This window comes from Canis lupus, chromosome 19 (assembly GCF_048164855.1).
Source record: "Canis lupus baileyi chromosome 19, mCanLup2.hap1, whole genome shotgun sequence".
NCBI classification, from domain to species: Eukaryota; Metazoa; Chordata; class Mammalia; order Carnivora; family Canidae; genus Canis; species Canis lupus.
Window position 1 is genome coordinate 18,453,472 of NC_132856.1, and position 23,185 is coordinate 18,476,656.

Genomic DNA, 23,185 nt, shown 5'->3' on the forward strand with positions numbered 1-23,185 from the left:
TTTAACTGAATGCCTACTATATTCCAGGTACAAGCCAGCGGCTGGAAGTAGAGAATCTGGAGGGCATGGCTCCTTCCCCAATTATATTAGGAATAACTAATTAGAATTTGACACTGAAATAAACCACTTAGAAATCAAGAGAAGAAAGGAAATACTAAACCAAGGTCTTTGATAATTTACTCATTAAGTGACTAAGAGCAACTAATTTTCTTTTCTAACTTAAAATACTTGTACAGCTGGCCCTCATTATTTGCAGATGCTATATGTATAAATTTACCTAGTTGCTAAAGTTAACTTGTTCCCCCTGAATCAGTACTCATGGCACTTTTAAGGTCATGTACAAACATGTACAGAGTACAGGAAAATTCAAGTTACCTAGCACATCTGTTTCAGTTGAAGTTGAACAGGACGATTTTCCATCTTCTTCCAATTCTCGTATTGTACTTGAGTGCCCTTTTCATGGCCTATTTTATTTTTCTTATTTTTATGCTTTTCACTGGTGATTTTGTTATTTAAAATGGCTTGTTTGGGGTGCCTGGGTGGCTCAGTGGGTTAAGCAGCTGCCTTTCTGGCTCAGGTCATGACCCCAGGGTCCCGGAATGGAGCCCCACAGAGGGCTCCCTGCTTAGTGGGGAGCCTGTTTCTCCCTCTCCCTTTGCCCCTCCTCCCTGCTTGTGCTCTCTCTCTCTCTCAAATAAATAAATAAAATCTCTAAAAATAAATAAATAAATAAACAAATAAATAAATAAATAAACAGCAAGCTGTTTTATTGTATTTTTTAAGAGATTTTATTTATTTATTCATGAGAGATAAAGAGAGAGAGACAGAGACAGAGACATAGGCAGAGGGAGAAGCAGGCTCCATGCAGGGAGCCTGACGTGGGACTCGATCCTGGGACCCCTGGATCACACCCTGGGCCAAAGGCAGATATGCTCAACCGCTGAGCCCCGCAGGCATCCCAAAGGTTTGCTGTTTGAAAGCATATTGCTGAAGCTCTGCCTGGTGTTCCCAAGTCCAAGAAGGTTGTGATATGTCTTGTGGGGAAAATAGCTACACTGAGTCTTATTCAGAAATGAGTTATAGTGTTGTTGGCACCAAGTCCGATGTTAATGAATAAAACAGTATTTACTAAATAAGGTGTCATTAAACAAAACCATACTTAAAACAAGGTTATGAATTGATTACTTGACTAAAACGTTGTGCCCAGGAGCTAACAGAAACCTAACTTTGTATTTCCCCTAGGAGCCAGGGTTCAACATTCACTTTGTATTTGTGACAACTTTATAGAATATAACTACCACGAATAATGAGAATCAGCTGCCAGTGTTTTGGTTTTTAGTTGGATTTCATAACATCTCTTATATTCTGAATGAGTTTCAGAATAAAACCACTTATCTTAATCTGTAAAATATTAAACAAAAAAATTCAAATATTAAATAGCATTCTTAATAAGTACATTTACAGAATTAAACAGGATACTAAGTTTTCATGTCTTTAGGAAAAAAAGAAACAAGTTTTGCAGCAAGTGCATTTTTAATCCCCAAAGTACTATATATGCATTTGTTCCAAAACTCCCTTTTAAAGGAAGAATATGGGAACCCCGGGTGGCTCAGCGGTTTAGCACCGCCTTCAGCCCAGTGCATGATCCTGGAGACCCAGAATCAGAGTCCCACGCCAGGCTTCCTGCATGGAGCCTGCTTCTCCCTCTGCCTGTGTCTCTGCCAGTCTCTCTCTCTCTCTCTCTCTCTGTTTCTCTCATGAATAAATAAAATCTTAATAAAAAATAAAGAAAGAATAGTGTTTTCTTAGAGAAGACTAAAAAAATAAAGCAAAAATAAATGTCTATCTATCATTTATCTATTTGTGTTTTTTGAGGTTTTTGTTTGTTTGTTTTGCTTGAATCCTAAGCTTCTAATTCACACATTTTCCCCTAGATCACACCTCACTGTGTCATTTGATCTGTTTTCTGATGGAAGAGATAGTGATTAAAGGTTTTGAAAAGGATGAAATGTAGTAAACCTGATTAAATACTTATCAGTCTCACAATCAAGCTTGACTCTAGCCATGTTGAATGATAAGCTGTTTTCTCTATCTAAAGATGCTGTTCCTGGTCCTGTTGATTTAAAAAAAATTTTTTAATGTCCATTCCTGTGGACAAAGCCTGACATAAGGAGAATACAAAGTTAAAACAGAACACATGCATGCCATTTGTCAGGAAAATGCTGAAAGCCTTAACCAGTAGAAGTGTGGGGTTGGCAGGGAATCACTCACATCCTCCTACATGGCCCCCCAGTGACAAACAGCATTTGTGAAACAGCAGGCCAGGGGTCAGGGTAAAATCTGTAGAAATGGAACTGGGCCAAAAAATAGAGGAACCTTAAATCTGTACCCTTGACCTCATTAGCAACAAACTGTAACCAATTGCTAATTACCTTATGGCTGTATCATAAACTGTGTATGTGTATATGTATGTAAATTGTGTATGTAAATCCTACATCCTTTTGGCACTTAAAATTTCCAAGACAAGATGATGGGACTTAGGGAAAGGAGATACTAGATAAACCATCACCCTTTAATGGAAAATGAAGGTTTAAACTTGAAGAAGTAACCAACTTTCTGGTGGAAAATATACTAAATTGTATTAAATGTATTGACTTGGGCACAATAACAAACCAAAAGTTTGTTTTGTCCTGTATACTGAGGAGGAGATAATTCCAATTAGAATCCAAATTTGTTAAAAAAAAAAAAAAAAGAATCCAAATTTGTTTGTTTTTTAAACTTACTAAAGAACACCAATAAGGGCTCAATAAGAAATCCAGTTAATTCCACATGTAATCAATAAAATGTAAAGGGTTAATTATATCAAATCAAAGATTGGCACTTATAATCTCTGTAGGTGAAATTTTAGGATTGATTCTAAGATCACAAAGAGATGGCTCCCTCATCTCCGAAACACATTTCCATTGCAACAAATTACTACAACACATGCCTTTAGCAACTTGCACAAGTATATACAAGAGAACATGAGAAGGCAATTCAAGATGTAAGTTTGCCAGGGGAGAATTATGGTTTGAAGGAAAAGAAGATCATCAACATCTACCATAAACTGAGTGTCTATATGTGCCTGGCAGATAGCTAGCCAGAGCCAGAGTGATGAGTGAGATAGACTTTATCAATGACCTTTAAAATTTACATTTCAGTTATGGGAGAGAGAAAAGACAAAAAAAAAAAAAAAGTGGTTGTGGTAAGTGCCAAGCAGAAGACCAACTGGGTACTATGATCCAGCGTTGGGTGTGCATGGCTATCTCACAAACGGGGCTCAGGAAGGCCTTCCTTTGATGGAAATATCTAATTTGGAACCAAAATTATGAAAAAGGAAGCAAATAACTCTATAAATTATCTTCACTATAAATTTTGTTGTTGGGGATCCCTGGGTGGCGCAGCGGTTTAGCGCCTGCCTTTGACCCAGGGCCCCATCCTGGAGACCCGGGACCGAATCCCACGTCAGGCTCCCGGTGCATGGAGCCTGCTTCTCCCTCTGCCTGTGTCTCTGCCTCTCTCTCTCTCTCTCTCTCTCTCACTGTGTGCCTATCATAAATTTTAAAAAAAATTTTTTTGTTGTTTATTCTAATTATTTTCAGTTATGAAAATGGAAGGAAAAACCTACCAGAGACAATGTTACTGGGGAGAACTTAATGAAAGCACCATGAGACCCAAAACTTAGCTCCCCTCTCACGGCAACTGTTTTCCTTTCCTACCTCAAGCACTAATGCAGAGAGTCACATATATAATTAGTAGTGACTACAGAAGCAAGGAAAGATCCTGGGATTTCTGTTGTTGTCATTGTTTTAAAACCACTTTTGGAGGAAATAAACATTGCTAATAATAAAGCCATTGTTTATCAAGCAATGGCTATGTTATATGTAAGTTACATATACTATTGCATTTATTCCTCACAACAACCATAGAAGACAAGGGTTATTATCTACATTTTACAGCTGAGTAAACAGGCAGGATGTAAATAACTTGTCTAAGATTACATAGCTGTGGGGGAGTCAGGCTTGCACTCCAGAGCACAGTTGGCACCTTTGAGATTTTCTACTACCATGACCATGTTAGAAAGGAAAATGAAGAAAAGAATTGAAATGATCACCTTCTCTGGCTCCCTGTACTCTTCTGATTGTACTGAATTTTGCACTCAATTACTTAATAGCAGTATAAAAATATACTTTGGTTTCTCTGGTGACACTACTTTTTAAAGGTCAATGATATTTGTAGAGAAAATGGTGGTACTTCTTCAAAGTTCACTGAAATGCCCAAGCCACTCAGCTGTAATGATGTCTTCATCAAATGAGGACTACCTTATTTTGTAATTCATCTCTTTCCTTTACAGAATTATGCCTTTCATCAAGATGCATGACTTGCAGCTGAGGTTTTGACTTGATCCAGCATCTAGCATAAAAGGTGAAGATCTGATAATGAAACCATTATTCTAATTAATATTTCAATCATGCTTGCAAACAGCCTTTTACTTCCAGTAGGTAAGTCTGCTTTTAAAATGCAAGTATATGCCAAATGGTTTACTCAGGGATTTCTATTTATACAGAAAACATCCATGAGCATAAAAATCAAACTATTATTATGACTGGTCAAAGAATGACAGTATGCGTCCTGCTGTATTTTATATTTAATTTAATTATCTACTACCAATGAAATTATAAATGAATCTACATACTCAGAAGTTTATAGGGTTAGCCCCCCCCCATTACCACAAAGGCATATAATTATCCATAATGCAAATCAACTTATCTATTATTATGTCCACCTTAAAATGGGTATCTCAATCCAATTTAAATGTATAGAAAAGTTGGAAAGGTCTGAGTAATGGCTTTGAATCTACTGAAGGTAGAGAGGATCCATTTTTTTTTTTTTAATTTATTTGAGAGAGAGAGAGAGAGAGAGAGGGAGAGTGGGCAAGCATACCTATATACCTATTATACCTATTAGAGTGAGGGAGAGAATCTCAGTCATACTCTGCATTGAGCACAGAGCCTGAAGTGGGGCTTGATCTCAAGACGCATGAGATCATGATCTGAGCCAAAACCAAGAGTTGGACATTAAACTGACTAAGCCATCCCAGTGCCCTGAGAGGTGCCATTGTAAAGATAAACATCATTTCTCTTCTTTATTTTAAATATATCAGATCAGGACTTTCCTTTGAGTAACTTTCTCTGGTTATTTCCAACTCCTCAGTGGTATATTATGAAGGTAGAAATGATATTAGTTGCGTTCTTTTAATAATTACTCATTCTTGACACATGGGATATTTACAGATATATATTCTGTATACCTCACATTTCATTTTGTTTTTATGGTCCACTTTTCAGGATCCTTAAAGCAGTGAACAGTATTACCTTGGTGGGACTAAGGTTTTGCAAGTAGTATGGAACAGTTTCTAAAGATTCCCACACAAGCACTTCAATGTTGTTCACATATATAGATAAGTACGTCAATATGCCAGAAATTCCTCATCTCTTTATACTCCTAACAAAGTTTGTGTGCCACAAAAAATAAGCAATATGAATAATCCATTCACTTCTTTGCTTTGGTGCTCACATTGAATGCCACCTTAGAGTCCTTGCTAGAGTACTAATCCAGTGTAGCCCCAGTCATTCCCTCACACTTTCGTGCTTGATTATCAACAAAACACTTGTCAGTGTTATCTTTTGTTTAGTTATTTGTTCTTTCTCCACCCCCCCCCTCCACCCCACCATCTGGTTCTTCCCAAAGTTGGTAAGCCCTGTAAGGACAGGGACTTCTATTTCCCTAATGTAGCCTCACTCCTAGTGAGGTATATAATAAGTGCTTACTGAATGATATTAGATGAATCAATGAGTGAGAGAGTGAATGAATACCTGGAAAACACAGATGTAGATACATTAATTCATCAAAGAAATAGCCCATCATCAGTCATTGTTAAAAAGTGATTTTCATGAATATGCATATTATGATAAAAGAAGGAAGGAAAATGCCTTTCTACCAGGAATCCTCCACTGGATGAGGGAGAAAGGGATGTTCCCTCCACAGGGTATTTCACAGTATCTAGACTGTGAAACGGTTTTCACAGACTATGTTTTGTGGTTGTCACAACTGGGAGGGTAATATAGATATCTACTGGGAGGTCAGGGATGCTGTACTAAAGACCTAACATTGCACAAGATAGTGTGCAAGGAAAAAAAAATTACTGAGCCTAACATTTAATAATGGCAATGCTTTCTACTATTGTTTACTCCTTATATGTATTTAATACATATTACATATTACACAACTACCACATGCTAATATTGAATTCCTGTGAAGAAAAATACATGTTCTGAATGGATTACAAACAGATTGACTAATAGATGGTTGGCTGGCTAGACTGATAGATAGATGATAGATGAAAGGAGAGATTAATGGACTTAATAGACATATATACACATACATGAATAGAAAGTAACCCCAGCACTGTGTAAGACTAAAACCATGTGATGGCTTAATTGCAAGAAACTTATACTCTTGCTATCATCTAATCATGTATCCACAGATTTTGTTCTTTTTAAATAATAAAATATTGGACTGTGTAATAAGATACAATTAACAATGGGTAGAAACTATATGGTAATTTTGGAATTAAATGCTAATAACTTTCTAAAATTGAAATTCAATTAATTAACATATAGTATATTATTAGTTTCAGAAGTAGAATTCAGGGATGCCTGGGTGGCTCAGCAGTTGAGCATCTGTCTTTTGCCCAAGGCGTGATCCCAGGGTCCAGGGATTGAATCCTGCATCAGGCTCCCTGCGAGGGGCCTGCTTCTCCCCCTGCCTGTGTCTCTGCCTCTCTCAGTGCATCTCTCATGAATAAATAAATAAAATCTTTAAAAAAGTAGAATTCAGTGATTCATCAGTTATATATAACACCCAGTTCTCATTACATCACATGCCCTCCTTAATGCTAATGACATTTGTGAATAGAAGGCTATAAGTAAGACCTAGTCACCAGTGTTTAGTTAAGTGTGTCACAAAATAAATATTATAATGCCTTCCTTCAAATGAAAGGCATGTGTCTCATTCTCATAAATGAAAATTACTGTTCAAGTGAGATCTGTGTTAACTATGTGGAAGGAATGGTTCTGTAGTATGTAAGGAAGAATAAAACAGAAATTCAAAGAGAGTTTGAGTAGATGCTGTTACAAAACAATCAGAGGCCCAAAGAGTGGGGCTTATACTTAGATCACTGGACAGAAAATAAAGATCTTCTGTTTCCTTAGAGAGATGCTGCATTCTATATAGCATGTTCCATGAAGTAAGTGAGAAGTAGCAAAGGTAGGAATTATATTGAAAGAAGAGAGGTTGCTTCCTCCAAGTCTTTTTCATTTCTACTGTAGTAAGGAGGCATCCAAAGTGCTTGCTTTACCAGCACATATACTTAAATTGGAATGATTCAGAGAAGAATACCATAGCCCCTGTATAAGGATGACATGCAAATCCATAAAGTCTTCTATATTTTTCAGTGGGATAACATATTCAAAGCAGACAGTAATAGAAAAATAGAAAAACAAAAATGTAGACATATAGAAAAAACAGCAAAGTAATAGATGTCAATTCCTCCATACCAATAATTACATTAAATGTAAGTGGATTTAATACTCTAAATAAAAGGAGAGATTCCCAGAATAGTTTAAATAAAATGATCCAACTACATGCTGTCTAGAAGTGAAAAACTTAGGGTTCAAAGATGATGTTATAGGGTGAAAGTAAAAGGATGGAAAAAATACATATGCCTTGGAAAAAGCAACCAAAACAGATATGGGGTGCTAATGTCTAATGGTATCCTACCATTAGACAAAATAGACTTTAAGAAAAAAAATGTTACTAGAGACAACAAGGGATGTTTTATAATGGTAAACAGTCAGTCAGGAGCATATAATGATTTACAAACATAAATATACCTAAAAACAAAGCCCCCAACTACCAAGACAAAAACTGACAAAATTGAAGGGAGAGATAGGCAACTCAACAATAATAGTTGAAGACCAAGATTTCCTTTGCAATAATGGAGAGAACTATGCAGAAGATCAACAAGGAAATGGAAGGCATGGACAGGTCCAAAAATGTCCATGGACTTCTGTGGGAGGGCCCAGGAATTACTGAATATAAAAGCCTCAGGGTCACTGCACCAAGATGAAACAGACCTTTATTAGTAAGAATTCTCCAAAGAGGGGATCCCTGGATGGCTCAGCAGTTTAGTGCCTGTCTTTGGCCCAGGGTGTGGTCCTGGAGTTTCAGGATGGAGTCCCACATTGGGCTCCCTGCATGGAGCCTGCTTCTCCCTCTGCCTGTGTCTCTACCTCTGTGTGTGTGTGTGTGTGTGTGTGTGTGTGTCTCATGAATAAATAAACAAAATCTTAAAAAAAAAAATTCTCCACAGAAACAACAGCAGGTTGACTAGCAGGCTGGAGAATCAGTGCAGAATGACAATTTTTTTTAATTCTTTTGTTTTTAAAGATTTTATTTATTTATTCATAGAGACAGAGAGAGAGAGGCAGAGACACAGGCAGAGGGAGAAGCAGGCTCCATGCAGGGAGCCCAGCGTGGGACTCAATCCAGGGTCTCCAGGATCACGCCCTGGGCTGCAGACAGCGCTAAAGCGCTGCGCCACCGGGGCTGCCCTAGAATGACAATTTGATTCCAAGGCCATCTGCTCGAATATTTCTTCTTCCCCTGGGGAGGTCATACTCTTCTGTTAGGGCCTCTACTGATAGGATGAGGCCCACCCATATCACAGAGGGAGATCTGCTTTTCTCAAAGTCCAGTAATCTAAAAGTTAATCTCATCCAAAAAAATACCGTGAACAGTATTCAAATTTTAGATCAAATAAATTTTTGTCGTGAGAAGACATTCTGTGCCTTGTAGGATTTTTCGGAGGAACACTGACGTCTATCCAGGACAGGCCAGTGGCACCCCATCCCCCAAGTCATGACAACCAAAAATATCTCTATACATTGTCAGGTATTGGAGGGGATGTGCAAAAGCAACCCAGATAAGAACAACTGGATAGAGATTGTGATACTGTTAATTAGAAACTTACCTAGCCAATAGTGTGTGTGTGTGTGTGTGTGTGTGTGTGTGTGTGTTGATAGGGGTACTTGCTAATAGTTAACTCATAAAACCAGGGAGGAAGGGTTTCCATTCTAGTACGCGTAAGAAAAGATTATTTATTAAGTTTACGTATTAAACTAAATATCCAACCAACAAACAGAAGTTCTAATTCATCTCTTTACCCTTCACTGACTCCTCATATCAAAAAAAAAATGATTTGATTGTAGTCAAGATGATGTTTATGGTGGCACAGCCTCCTGACTATTGACTCCAGTGCCCATTCTTAAATGCTTGCCTTTAAACAGATTCAAGTGTCTTTGTCAGATCCTGCTTACATGTAGTAAAAATACAAGAAGTAGCTATGAATCAGCTTCATCAGTAATAAAAATGTTTCAGTATTTTAAAGCTTACCTAAATTATTTTATAGGTCCTCAGTTTGCTCTTAATAATAAAATTATTTGTCACAAATTGCTCTTTTTTTTTTTAAGAATGCTTTTCAATTTTCTTGACAAATTTTGTTGGAAAATAATTTAGATACCAGCCATACCAACATCACAGTCTCTTGAAAATCCCCTGAAAAATCTCCCACACTTTTAGGTATAAACTGCCATCACTGTTTTTGGCTTTAAAATAAATACCTTTAGGGCAGCCCAGGTAGCTCAGCGGTTTAGCGCTGCCTTCAGGCCAGGGGGTGATCCTGAAGACCCAGAATCAAGTCCCACATCAGGCTTTCCGCATGGAGCCTGCTTCTCCCTCTGCCTGTGTCTCTGCTTCTCTCTCTCTCTCTCTCTCTCTCTCTCTCTCTGTCTTTCATGAATAAATAAATAAAATCTTTTAAAAAAATAAAATAAATACCGTTAGTTTACCAATAACATTTTAAACATGTGTTTTATATTTTTACATTTTATCTTTACCTTGACTTATCAAAGATCTGCCTTATGACCAACATAGTATCAGTATAGACCTTTTTTTTTTCTTTTTGTCTAGCAGAAACCTGATTTTATCCCAACATAACCATAATAAGCACTTAAAAAAATAACAATAGCCAATGTGGAAAAAAAATCTATATTTTCATGCAATGATTTTATACTCAGTATGGGGGAAAAAAGAAAAAAAAATGCTTGCCAAGTAAAGGCATTAACACATTTTCAAGGGACTTTTCAAGTGCATTTTTTCCCCTTGGCTCAGCATTTCATTTTTACAGCATCTATTAATCAAGTCTAAGCAGGCTTTAAATCCCCAATCCCTACTTCAGATTATTTTACAATTGCTGTGCTCTTCTCTCTTTGTCTTTAGTACCATCTTCCTCTGATTCCATTGTTTTAGTTCAGCTCTTTGCTCTGCACTTTCAATCATCCCAAGTCCACCATCCTTTGAGAACAGCAGCCATCAATTTCTAAGGCCATACAACAAGGACTAATGTTTATACTTTCAAAGGGAATTCACTGAATAATAAAGACCATTTAAGAAATGCCAGGAAAAATTGATTACTCCAGAATACAGAGCAACCGATCCAAATTGGAGAACGCCATTTAGTCTTGAGAATTGGTAAAGAGAAAAAAAAAAAAAAGGGAGAAAGTGACTAAAATTCATCTTTGTTCTTTATTGTATTTGGATATCAAACTCTCAGAATCTAAGCAGCATTTAACTTAATCAAGAAGAGGGAAAGACACCAGCTATACCTTTTGAGAAGTTAAAGATGTAAGAAGATAAAAAATATGGTAATGCACAGAACCAGATACTTTCTCTGTAGATAAAATAATTTTATCAGAAGGGTTTTACTGTTTCAGTGAGGTGGAAAGGCACAGATAAGTGGTTGCCTATTTTCTTCTCTGTCTTATCCTTAAAAGTAACTGATAAATTGCTAAGGATCTAAAGGCTAAACATCATTAATCTAGTTTTCTCAGATATCTGTCATAATTCTAAATGTTGTTATTCTACAGGTCCTTTTTATGCATGCCTCCATAACAATAGTAAGATCTGGGCATGAAAAATGTAGAGAGAAATCAGAGGACTCTCAAGGTGCGTGAAACCATTGAAAACCAGGGCAAACACATATCTGAAACCCAAGCTTCCTGAATTTTTCTTCTACAACAAGATTCAAAATAATATCATTTCTTGCTTTATTCCAATCCTTGATGAAGTTCAAATACTGAAACATTAATCTTAAATTTGCAGACTGCCATTCAGAACTTCATAGAATATGACCTTGTTTGAATAACTGTGTGTGTACCTCTGCAAGGAAATGGTCTGTCTATTAATTAGATCCAGTATCCCAAATCTACCATTATGCTTCTTGAAAGTGGCAATAAATTGCTTCCAAATACAATTTCTTCTCATCTTATTTATGGATATTATTTAAAAAGCAGCAAATCAATGAGTAAAACAGGTTAATTTTATGCCAATCACAAAAACTGGTGACAGGTGTCGCCATGTGTTGCGACAAGATCTCTTGGCCATGGGTCATTGCTTTGAAAGGAACTAACGAATGGCTTGCAGTACTGTGACACACTGAAAAGCCCCCTGGGATCTCATGCAAAGATCGCATGACAGGTATGAAATTAACTCGTGGCATCATGGTATTTTCCAGACATGACAGCTTCCAGAATAGTTGCCACTTAGCACAGTGGGGATTGTGGGAGGAACTGCGACATCTAGTAAATGATTTCAGTGGGATCTCCTAAGGGCCATAAGACAAATCATCCCCCAAGAAAATGTGTAGAAAGTTAAAATTATAGAGGGTGGGGCTCAAATAAGTAGCAGTTAAGCAAAAAATAATTCCGTTTTGGATACTCTTGTAATTTTAATTTGCTTCCTGGACTAATTTCCACAGAGAAGATGAATAAAGTATCCATTATTATAATTTTGAAGAGCTCTTTATTTCTTCCTTGAATTAGAACAAGAGTTTCAGTCATGAGCTGAGGAAGTACTGGAGCAACCATGCCTTTTCACATCACGTGTGCACAGGCACGCACACGCACACACACACACAACAGCCGTGCCATGCAAAATAAAACACAAACATTCATTCTGTAATTAAATCTTATAATTAGGTTACATGCAAAAATGTAAAATCTGGAAACAGTAACCGTAAGACTCTTTGTTATAGAAAAGATGATGTTAAAAGAGCAAAGCAAAACATTTGCATCATATAATAAATAAATATGTCACCAGCTTACTTTACTGACTTCTGAGTTAATTGCCTTTTCTATATCAATTCCAAATGTCACGTCAAAGATAATATGAGGAAATGAGCAAAGAGAGAAAAGGGAGAATAGGCAAATTTAGCATTCAGAAATAAAGTCATGTAAACATGGTATTTATTTTCTTTGAATTCCTAATTATAAAAACAACATGCAAGTTATGAATGCCACTTTTTTTGCATAATTTTCAAAGTATAAGGTAAGAGAAATAAAACACAAGTACAGTGATTACAGCTTGAAATGCAAGCAATTGTTAGTCCTGAAAAGGATAAAAGGAACATGTGACTTAAATGTGGTAGAGAACCAGAAATTACATGGGATTCAATGTTATGTTCTTCTGCCAACAGACAAATTAAGTGTATTAATGTTATGTGTGTATACAGATATAGACCATTAACTCTGGTTTCACAATCTGGGCACTAGTTGCTAGCTCCTGATTCTTTATTTTGCTTTTTTAATATAAATTTTCCCCAGAATTCCTTTATGATCCTAGCACATGACATTATCATTTATTTCTAGGACTGTGAATATCTTAACTACCAAATAATACCCTTAAATTTCCAAGCAGATGTTCAAAACATTCTTTAAGATCAGTAAACAATTAGCATATATAGTAAGCGATTTCCTAAAATGACTATGTATGTAACCAACAGTATATAACAAATAGCATGTGCCAAGCAATATTCTAGGAACTTTATAAGTAACTCATTTAATCTTAATAATAGCAACCCTATAAGGTAGGTACTATTAATATCTTCAACTTTGAGATGAGATAATGCAGGTACAAAGATGATAAGTCATTTTAACAAGTCTACAGCTGATATGTGGGATACTCTGGAATTGGACCAGAGTCCATAATCATTAACCTCCATGCCATGATGCTTTAGAAGTCCTTTCCAGATCACTGTACAACAACCTTTCTAATCATGAGGTTTCCCTTGGGACTTCCATTCTTCTTGCTATTATCTTATTTAAAACTCATGGTCAAAGAAAATGTAGTCACTAGATTCCAGTAGTTGTAACGACACCATCAACCTTATAAAACTCACGTGTCTTCTAAGCAAGCTAAACTCTGCCCTTTTCTACCCCCAGCATCCTAGGAAATTTCTGAAGGAAGGCTATAAAAATATTAGTATTTTGATGACTTCAGCCTTCAAAACTCAATATATTTAATTCAACGTATTTTCTTGAGTATCTATGAAGTATAAACATCATATATACTATATATGTTAAAAACAGTGGTGAATTAAAGACACATAATCTTTACCTTCACAACACTTTAGATTAGTGGAGGAAAGTTTATAACAGTAGTCATGTCAATGGAAATGTAATTATTCATTTTAAATATTGTTTAAAAGAATGGTATAGGGCAGCCCAGGTGGCTCAGTGGTTTAGTGTTGCCTTCGGCCCAGGGCCTGATCCTGGGGACCCGGGATCAAGTCCCACGTCGGGCTCCCTGCATGGAGCCTGCTTCTCCCTCTGCCTGTGTCTCTGCCTCTCTCTCTCTGTGTGTCTCTCATGAATAAATAAATAAAATCTTTTAAAAACAAAAGAATTACATAAAATACTTAGAAAACTGCCTGGAATACAATAAATACATTCAATTAATAGTATCCTTATAATTGCTCACTGTGTTTATATTTTACATGTTTCCTTTTACATGAGTTTATCTCTATACTAGTGTTCTTTTCAGATTAGGAACTATCCTTTAAAAAAAATGTTTGAGAGAGTGAGTGTATGAGCCAAAGGGAAATGCAGAGGGAGTGGGAGAAGCTCGGCAGGGAGTCTGACGTGGGGCTCCATCCCAGGAACCTGAGCTGAGCTAAAGGCAGACACTTAACCAACTGAGCCTCCCAGATGCGCCCCCCCACCCCAACTAAACTATGCTTTTGAATAACAGTAATGGCCTTTTTTTCAATTACAGCAAATAAAGATTATTCATTACAGAATGGTAGTAAGCTTATCAAATTTCTATTCAATATTTTCATGAATACATAAAAAATTAGAGTATTTGAAAAAGGCAATACACCTGGTCTTTAAGTGCCAATGTTCCCTGCTCATGACATCAAAGAAACCATCTGCTAGTTCTCTCTGCAGCAAAGTACCAAATATTTCACTATGGTGGCAAAATTTTGTCATTCTACATAGCAACTAACACAATTCATAAGATACGGTTTTTTTTAGAGATGATTTTTTTCATAAACCACTATTGCCATCAATACACATCAACAGAAATAATACAGAAGTTAAAAAGCACCTATATATAACCGGAAAACAAGTAGGACATTTGCTTCTGTCCTGCAGATTATAGATTTATTTTTCAACCTGACAATGGAAATCCGACCAGTGACAAGAAAGTTTAAATAACAAATCATTTGTATAGAATCATATATCCATAATATGTTAGTATGATACTAGATAATGAGTCACACAATGATAAAGAGCTTGGCCAGCCCCACAACTTAATAGCTATGTAAACTTGGGCAGTCACTGATCCCCACACCCTCTCCAATCTCAGGGGCAGTTTCATCATTAGTAAATTGGTAGAATAATTCCAACCCACTGTTGTAAGACTTAAGCACCTACTATAAGCCTGGTCCCATGCTAGGCACTGAAGATACAGTGGTGAACAGGACCAGGCTAGAGTCCATGCTAACAGAATTTACTGTCTATATTGCTTAGTTAGAAAAGGAAGATATTGGGCAGCCCCGGTGGCGCAGCGGTTTGGCGCCGCCTGCAGCCCAGGGCGTGATCCTGGAGACCCAGGATCGAGTCCCACGTCGGGCTCCCTGCATGGAGCCTGCTTCTCCCTCTGCCTGTGTCTCTGCCTCTCTCTCTCTGTGTCTGTGGATAAATAAAATCTTTAAAGAAAAAAGAAAAGGAAGATATTGCTTCTTATTTCTTTTTTTTATATATATATTTTTTTAATTTTTATTTATTTATGAGTCATAGAGAGAGAGAGAGAGAGGCAGAGACACAGGCAGAGGGAGAAGCAGGCTCCATGTACCGGGAGCCCGACGTGGGATTCGATCCAGGGTCTCCAGGATCACGCCCTGGGCCAAAGGCAGGTGCCAAACCACCGCGCCACCCAGGGATCCCATATTGCTTCTTATTTCATAAAAATGTTGAGGGTAAGCAATATGGTCCACCAGAATGATAAATGAAGACACTGCAAAGATCACAGTGGTTTATATATGGAAAGCATAAAAATTCAATAGAGCATTAATAATATCTCTTGTACATTTTCAATTGGGTAAATCCTCATATAAATAAAAGAAACAAAGAAAAAATGTGCATTGATTAAGGCAGAATATCATCTTGTCCTTCATAAACTGTGGGAAGCAATTTTCAATTGCAGATGTCTTAGCTGTTTCTGAAAATGGTCAAAATTATTCTACTTAAATTTTGAAAATCATAAAAAAATTTTGAAAATCATGCTGGGAGAAACCAATGTGCTGCTTATGATGCAAGGGAACTACTGGTAACATAAACATCAATCCATCTCACACTAGAGTAAAAAATTGTACCAAACAATATACCAGAAAATTCTAGTGCAGTATCTGGGCTTAGAAGATTGTAATAGATTAACTTGAAAGACATATCTTTTCTTATTTAACCTGTCTGGGTAGTGGGCACATTTATTCTCTTTAAAGACAGTTTTAGGGATCCCTGGGTGGCGCAGCAGTTTAGCACCTGCCTTTGGTCCAGGGCGCGATCCTGGAGACCCAGGATCGAGTCCCACATCGGGCTCCCTGCATGGAGCCTGCTTCTCTCTCTGCCTTTGTCTCTGCCTCTCTCTCTCTCTGTGTGACTATCATGAATAAATAAATAAAATCTTAAAAAAAAATAAAATAAAGACAGTTCTAGTTGGCTTAATAGTTTTGAATGTCCTAATTTGAGGATGGTTTATCTTAGGAAACATACTTATACTAAAATAGTAATATGTTTTAATATTAACATAAATGTGTGTGTGTGAATGCAAAATGTTTTACAGGGTTTAGAAATTGTATGTGAGGGGGGATCCCTGGGTGGCGTAGCGGTTTGGCGCCTGCCTTTGGCCCAGGGCGCGATCCTGGAGACCTGGAGATCGAATCCCACATCGGGCTCCTGGTGCATGGAGCCTGCTTCTCCCTCTGCCTGTGTCTCTGCCTCTCTCTCTCTCTCTCTCTCTCTCTCTCTCTCTCTCTGTGACTATCATAAATAAATAAGTTGAAAAAAAAAGAAATTGTATGTGATATCATACTCTTTCTAGATTTGCTCTTTACGATATGGTAGCCACTGACCACATATGGCTAATTTTTTAAAAGAGTTATTATGATAGAATACAAGCTTGACCTCAATCTTAGGGATCTGATAATTTCATAACATATGTAATTTTTTTTTCTATCCACAGAAGCAATGGGAGAAGGAATAGACAGGGAAGAATGTGAATATGCTGAATTCACCTACAAACCAATATTGATGACACTTAATGGCAAAACAATAAAAGTCTAGAGAACCCAGCTCTCGAATAACATTAAAAGAGATAACAGGGGCACCTGAGTGACTCAGTTAAGTATCCAACTCTTGGTTTGGATCAGGTCATGCTGTCAGAGCTCCATAGCAATTCACTCAGTAAGGAGTCTGCTTGGGATTCTTTCCCTCTTCCTCTCCCAGGAGAGGAAGAATGAGGAAATGTGCACTGCACATTCTCTCTCTCTCTCAAATAAACAAATAAAATATTTTTTTAAAAAAAACAGGAGATAACAGAGGCTAAGAGGGAAATAATTAAGTTTGGGAATGACAATTATCTCTAAGAAATTAAAGAGCTTAAACATTTGTGGAAAAAAGACAGCTAAACTAAAGCACATTGATTTAGGTTCCTGGATGAGAAACTCTCCCTTGGCCAGGGTCATGCAAAGTAACCACTTTCAGAGGGTGCAGTAACATGGTCACAGGAGGGGCAAACTTCTTTATCGGTCATGAAAAACCCAGTGAGCAAATTCTAGCTATTTTATACCCAGTAAAACAAAAACAAAACTAAAAAAAAACTAAGATAAAAAAGCACAAAACTATAAATTCCTCTCTGCTACTACAATATTTGCTAAGCTTCTGCTTTCCTTTAGCTTTGAACCTACTGCTCCCTACATTTGACTGGCTCCTTCCCAGATATTCACAGAGCTACCCTTCATTCAAATCTCTGGTCCAATGTCACCACTTGAGCGAGGCTTTCCTCAACTAGCCTGTGTAACAGTGGCCCATGTCCTCACTTTTACTTAATAGGAAGTATCACCACCTGGCACCTCATTACCTCTTTATTGACTTGGCTGTTTGTTACCTCCTGATATTAGACTGTAACTCCTACAAAGACAGAACTTTGTCTTACTCATCTCTATCTCCCCAGCACCAAATGCCTGACAATTATTGGAATTCAACAAGTAATGGATATAAGGATGATGGAACGAATAACAGGATGGATCAAGTTGGGAGTAGGAGACCAGCAGTCAGTCATCTTTGGAACTTATGCTACAACATGTGTTGATTGCTGCTTTGAACCATTTCAATATAAACTCTTACCTGATCTTGTAATTTATTTCCACAATAAATAACTCCATAGTCTTTCTAGTTGTGAGACCTAAAATTCTCTTTTGCCTAGAGCTACCTGACATTGAAAGTGCCATGACTAATGCGCTCACTATATAAGCTACATGAGGGAAGAATCTATGTCCAATTTATCTTCCATATTTCCACAGAACGGAAAAAAAAATATTGCCTTGTAACAAAAGAAGCCTGTGTTTTTAAAATGTCTCTGAGAGAAATGAGGAAAAGGGTAATTATTTAAAAAAAACGAAAAGGGGATCCCTGGGTGGCGCAGCGGTTTAGTGCTTGCCTTTGGCCCAGGGCACGATCCTGGAGACCCGGGATCGAATCCCACATCAGGCTCCCAGTGCATGGAGCCTGCTTCTCCCTCTGCCTATGTCTCTGCCTCTCTCTCTCTCTGTGTGTGTGTGTGACTATCATAAATAAATCAAAAAATTTAAAAAAAAAAGATCTAAAAAAAAAAAACGAAAAGGATAATGAAAGAAGGCTTGAGATTTATGAACTAGAATTGCACATATTACTAAACCCAACACTTGGAAGATCATAAAGCCCGTTCAGAAATGACAAAGAACAGTGCGTTGATAAGAATAAAAACAAACAAATTAAGAATTGGAAATACATCTGTCAGTACCCTAAGACTTGGAAGGGTATGGAAGAGTCTGTGCAAACCTCGCAAAGAACTAGATAATAAAAGAATTATAGCAACAACTATAACAGAAATGTAGATGCACTCTAAGACTTTCAAAAGGATAAATAATTTCCCTCATATTTTTGGTAGTGCTTACATATGCTTGGTTAAATGAAACGTGTTAAATAACAGTAGCAATATTATGGTAAAGCATCAAAACAATGAAAAATTTAAAACAATTAATGGATATAAGAACTTCCTGTATTCATAGCTATTGCTAAAACTATTTACATGCATCTTACTCAGGAGTATAAAAATTTCATTTACCCAATTCTGTTAAAATCCTGCTACATTGCAGAAAACATCTACCATATGACTTCAGTCAGCACATATCAAAACTGTTTTATCACAATGCTATTTTTAATAGCTAGAGATATGACTACCAAGTAGAAATGTCACCAAAACATGATCTCAACTTAACATGAAAGATGACTTTTCATAAGAGGGCTTCAAACACAGCATGTGTATTAAAAGGAAATCAGGATGCATGCTCAAGTACAATAATCCTCCCCACATTCATCAATGTTCACTTCGATTTCCTTTTCCTCTCTCCATTGCTCCTCTGAATCTATTTGTCAGATAACCATATCGCACATTTCCTGGTTTCCACAGCTTAGCATGAATACATCAGCTTTTGCAGCTCTGCATCCCTGGCTTCCTATTGATGCCAATGTCCATTCAAAATTAAAAATTGTTGACAGTTTTTCTCCATCTTCACAAATTTCCCCTCATTTCATCTCATGAGAATTTCCCATGTGTTAAATGTATCGAGCAGGTTTGTGTAATCTCCCTGACAACCTCACTGCTTAGGACTGACAAGAAATAATTAGTGGACAGAAGGGTCAACATTCGGGGAAAATAAGATGGGAGGCCTCATGGAGTTCTACAATCTAGCTGAAATTGGTTGATCAAAGATCCTCACCTCAGGTGGAGCATTAGCCTGAAATGATTCCATTTTTCCCCTCAAACGCTGCTTTCAACACGATTTTGCCAAATTCCCCTTTCCTGTCACTCTATGATATCTTGTCATTCCATAAGCTTCATGTCACTTTTTATCACTAAAATTCAGGCTGATTCAAAATGCTCCCTCCTCATTTCTGGCCAGAACTAAGGCTAGATGGGGATTATTAAATGAGGAGAGGAATGCAGTTTCCTCTTGTATTCTTCCTCTTTCTACAGCATCTTGGAATTATAACTGTCAATTCTAGCCTGATTGTGTGTTGGGTCAGCCCCTGCACCAGTCTCAGGCCCTTCCACCTCCACTCCCACCCCTCCCCCTTTCCACCACTCCAGATCTGAGCCTCCTGCCTGTGGTGTCAAAGTACTCTTAGCAACCACCTAAGGTAAGGTACCCTCAAGACCGCTCAAACCCAGCCACTTACCACCAGGTCTACTTGATCTATGGGACATTCACGCACCCTTGCTGGGCCCAAAGGTAAAAGTAGGCACTGCTCTACTGGCCCATCCTATGACATCTCCACAAACGTCTCCTGCCCTGCCCACATCGGCACAGGTACAGACCAGGAAGTCCACCACTGATTCAGGTAACCAAACAGGGAAGACATCTCTCAGGCACATCAAGCTGTTCAAATGATGACATTGGACCCCTTGATTTGGCACATGGCTTTGCAAAAGTTAGAGTGCTACAGAGGGAGCGGAGCCCCTCTTATCACAAACAATGCACAATTTGCACAATTTCAATTTCACTCTCATCTTCCTGCCTCCAAATTCTTCTCTGTACACAGGCAGGAGAGCTGGTGATATTGGGGAACTTTGGCTTCTTTTGGCTCTTAGGAAAACTCTGAGGAAGATTCTAGCCCTAAAATTTTATTTCTCTCTTTACTAGCACTTTATTTCTCTCTTACTAAAGATTAACTGGGCTAATCTGTTTTCAGCTGTGAATTCTAATTAGCCATTTGGCCTCAACAATAATTGAAATACGAAGTCCCACTTAACATCCTTTTAACACTCATCATTAGGAAAGAAGTCTAAATTAAGCTAATACTTTGGCCACCACCTGAATCAGTTTCTTGTCTTCAGACCCTAAATCTGAGAGCATGACAAAAGGGGTAGCATGAACGGTTTCCTAAAACCAACTACCAATAACAGACACAAAATTTAAATTCAAATCTAATTCCAAAGATTGTTTTTTAATTGTTTTTGGTGTGCTAAATGACACTGTAAGATTTATGGCTGCCTCTAATTATATAATTATTAAATTTTGCAACTTATGTTTATGGCATGTCTAATAATCTTAAGGTAAAAGAAAAGGAACCTATATGAACATAGTTCATATAATAATGGAATCATTAACTATGGAACTGAATTCAAAGTAAGTACTGACGGCACAAGGTAGTCGTCATTTCTTAATGTATTTTTCATGTCACCACTAGATCTTCCATAAAATCTTATGCTTTATTATTCCAAATTATTTTCCTCACCATTTGAAATTAATATAATATGGAAGCTTGAGAAACCTGCTTTTTTCATGCAAAAGATTATATCTACTGAACATATGCTAGGGCAAAACACATTCAAAGCGTGAGTAAACATACAATGTGATAAGACAACAAATAGGAATTCAATAAGCTACGAGCTGTGATAGAAAACTGAAGCAAGGTTTTTCATAGGAAAGATATCATTTCAGAATTGACCGACAACAGATTTAATCAAACTCATGCCCAAAAATGACAGTAGCAAGGCAAATCCACTTCTATGATAACTCTTACATTTTCTCCAAAAAAAGTACTCAATTTGCTTTTAATTGTTTCTCAGAAATAATTTACATTTTAAATATATTTTCTTAACAAGATAACTCAAATCATAGGGAGGATATTTGTTACCAAAAGCTATATAACATTTAGCATTTTTCTTGAGTTTTATGTAACAGTATAACAAAGGAAATCAGCATGATCCCAACCTTGACTCTGACATACATGGAAGTGTTTAATTAGGTGTTTAATGCTAAACTGATAATGATCATGAGATACAATGGATAAGGTAATTTTAGATCCTCAAAAAAAGAGATTTTACAGATCTTGCTTTCAGTTTTAACTTTCTTGCAAAATAATAACAAAAAAATTTTCATGATTTTAAGGTAATATCGGCCACCAGAAACATCTCAATAACTAAAAATTTCTTAAGAGGTGTACGCAATATTAAGAAGAAGTAAAAACGAACTAAAATATGAACATAAAATAGAGGAAAATGAATAATCCCAACTCGCCCTAAGGCCTAAATCACCTCACAATGGTTAATTTAGATCTTATGCAAAGGAAGTTGCTACCAGGGCAAGGAAACAAATTCTCATTATATTCGGTGCCCAGAGATCACCAGGGAAATAATGATGGCAAGAGAGTCCTTCTCAGTGTAATTTCAAAAAGAGATCTTGCTGCCAAGTAAAATGGCCTTAACAAAAATGGTATCACTTGGTTGTTCAGTTAGTCAATAGCCATTTATTTGAATCTTGCCATATACACTGGAAGAACACAAAGTAAACAGAGCACAGGGTCCTTAGCTGTAAAATACAAGATACATACTGGAATTAACACAGGAATGAATGCAAGGAACCAGATGTACCAATATGAAAAATAATAAGGACAAATTATTCAGGTGAATGCTATGGGGCTGCTCACACATGCTTTGTGATCAGATAGGTCCCAGTAGACTCAGTTCCTACCATTTCAAGTAGGGGAAGGGTGAGATCCTCTCCTGGATGTCTTAGTCTGCTTAGGCTGCTATAACAAAGTACCATAGAGTAGATGTCTTATAAGCCACAGAAATTTACTTCTCACAGTTCTGGAGGCTGGGCAGCCCAAGATCAAGGCACAAGCAGATGGAAGTGTCTGGTAAGAACTGGCTTCCTGGTTCACAGAGAGCTGTCTTTTTGCTGTTTCCGCACGTGGCAGAAAGGGCAAGAGAGCTCTCTAATGTCTTTCTTGTAAGGACACTAATCTCATTTATGGGGGCTCCCCCACCTTAGGACTTAATCATCTCCCAGAATCCCCACTTTCAAATATTATCACACTGGGGATTAAACTTCAGCATATGAATTTGGTGGGGGGGGGTATAAATTTGATACCACTAAATCCTAAAATAATTAGAGAACAACTCGGATTAATAACTATTGCTTTAATACCTATTGTTTTAAATACATACTTAGTTTTAAACTAAAACTCTGGAGGCATTGACTTACTGATTTAGAGCACCTCCATGCCCACCTGACAGGTTAAAGAATCTACATCTAGCTCACATGGTTTCAAAGACTATCCCAATGGCTCTTACCTTACTTGTTTTTTTTTTTTTTTTTTAAGAATTTGTTTATTTATTCATGAGAGACAGAGAGAGAGAGAGAGAGAGGCAGAGACACAGGCAGAGGGAGAAGCAGGCTCCATGCAGGGAGCCCAAAGTGGGACTCTCCAGGATCAGGCCCTGGGCTGAAGGTGGCACTAAACCACTAGGCCACCTGGGCTGCCCTCTACTTAACTCTTTTTTCTTTTTTAAGATTTTATTTATTTATTCATAGAGACACACAGAGACAGAATGAGAGGCAGAGACACGGGCAGAGGGA

The 23,185-nt window shown here is 37.4% G+C and overlaps 1 protein-coding gene and 1 non-coding gene across 13 annotated transcripts in view; one reads left to right on the top strand and one right to left on the bottom strand.

Moving 5' to 3' along the window:
• Positions 1 to 23,185, bottom strand: part of CHL1 (cell adhesion molecule L1 like) — a 195,456-nt gene that overhangs the window by 103,212 nt on the left and 69,059 nt on the right. The gene's annotated exons all lie outside the window — the stretch shown is intronic.
• On the top strand, positions 7,447 to 7,553 carry LOC140611513 (U6 spliceosomal RNA). Its single transcript, XR_012012664.1, has one exon. It is a non-coding gene; the product is annotated as a U6 spliceosomal RNA (small nuclear RNA).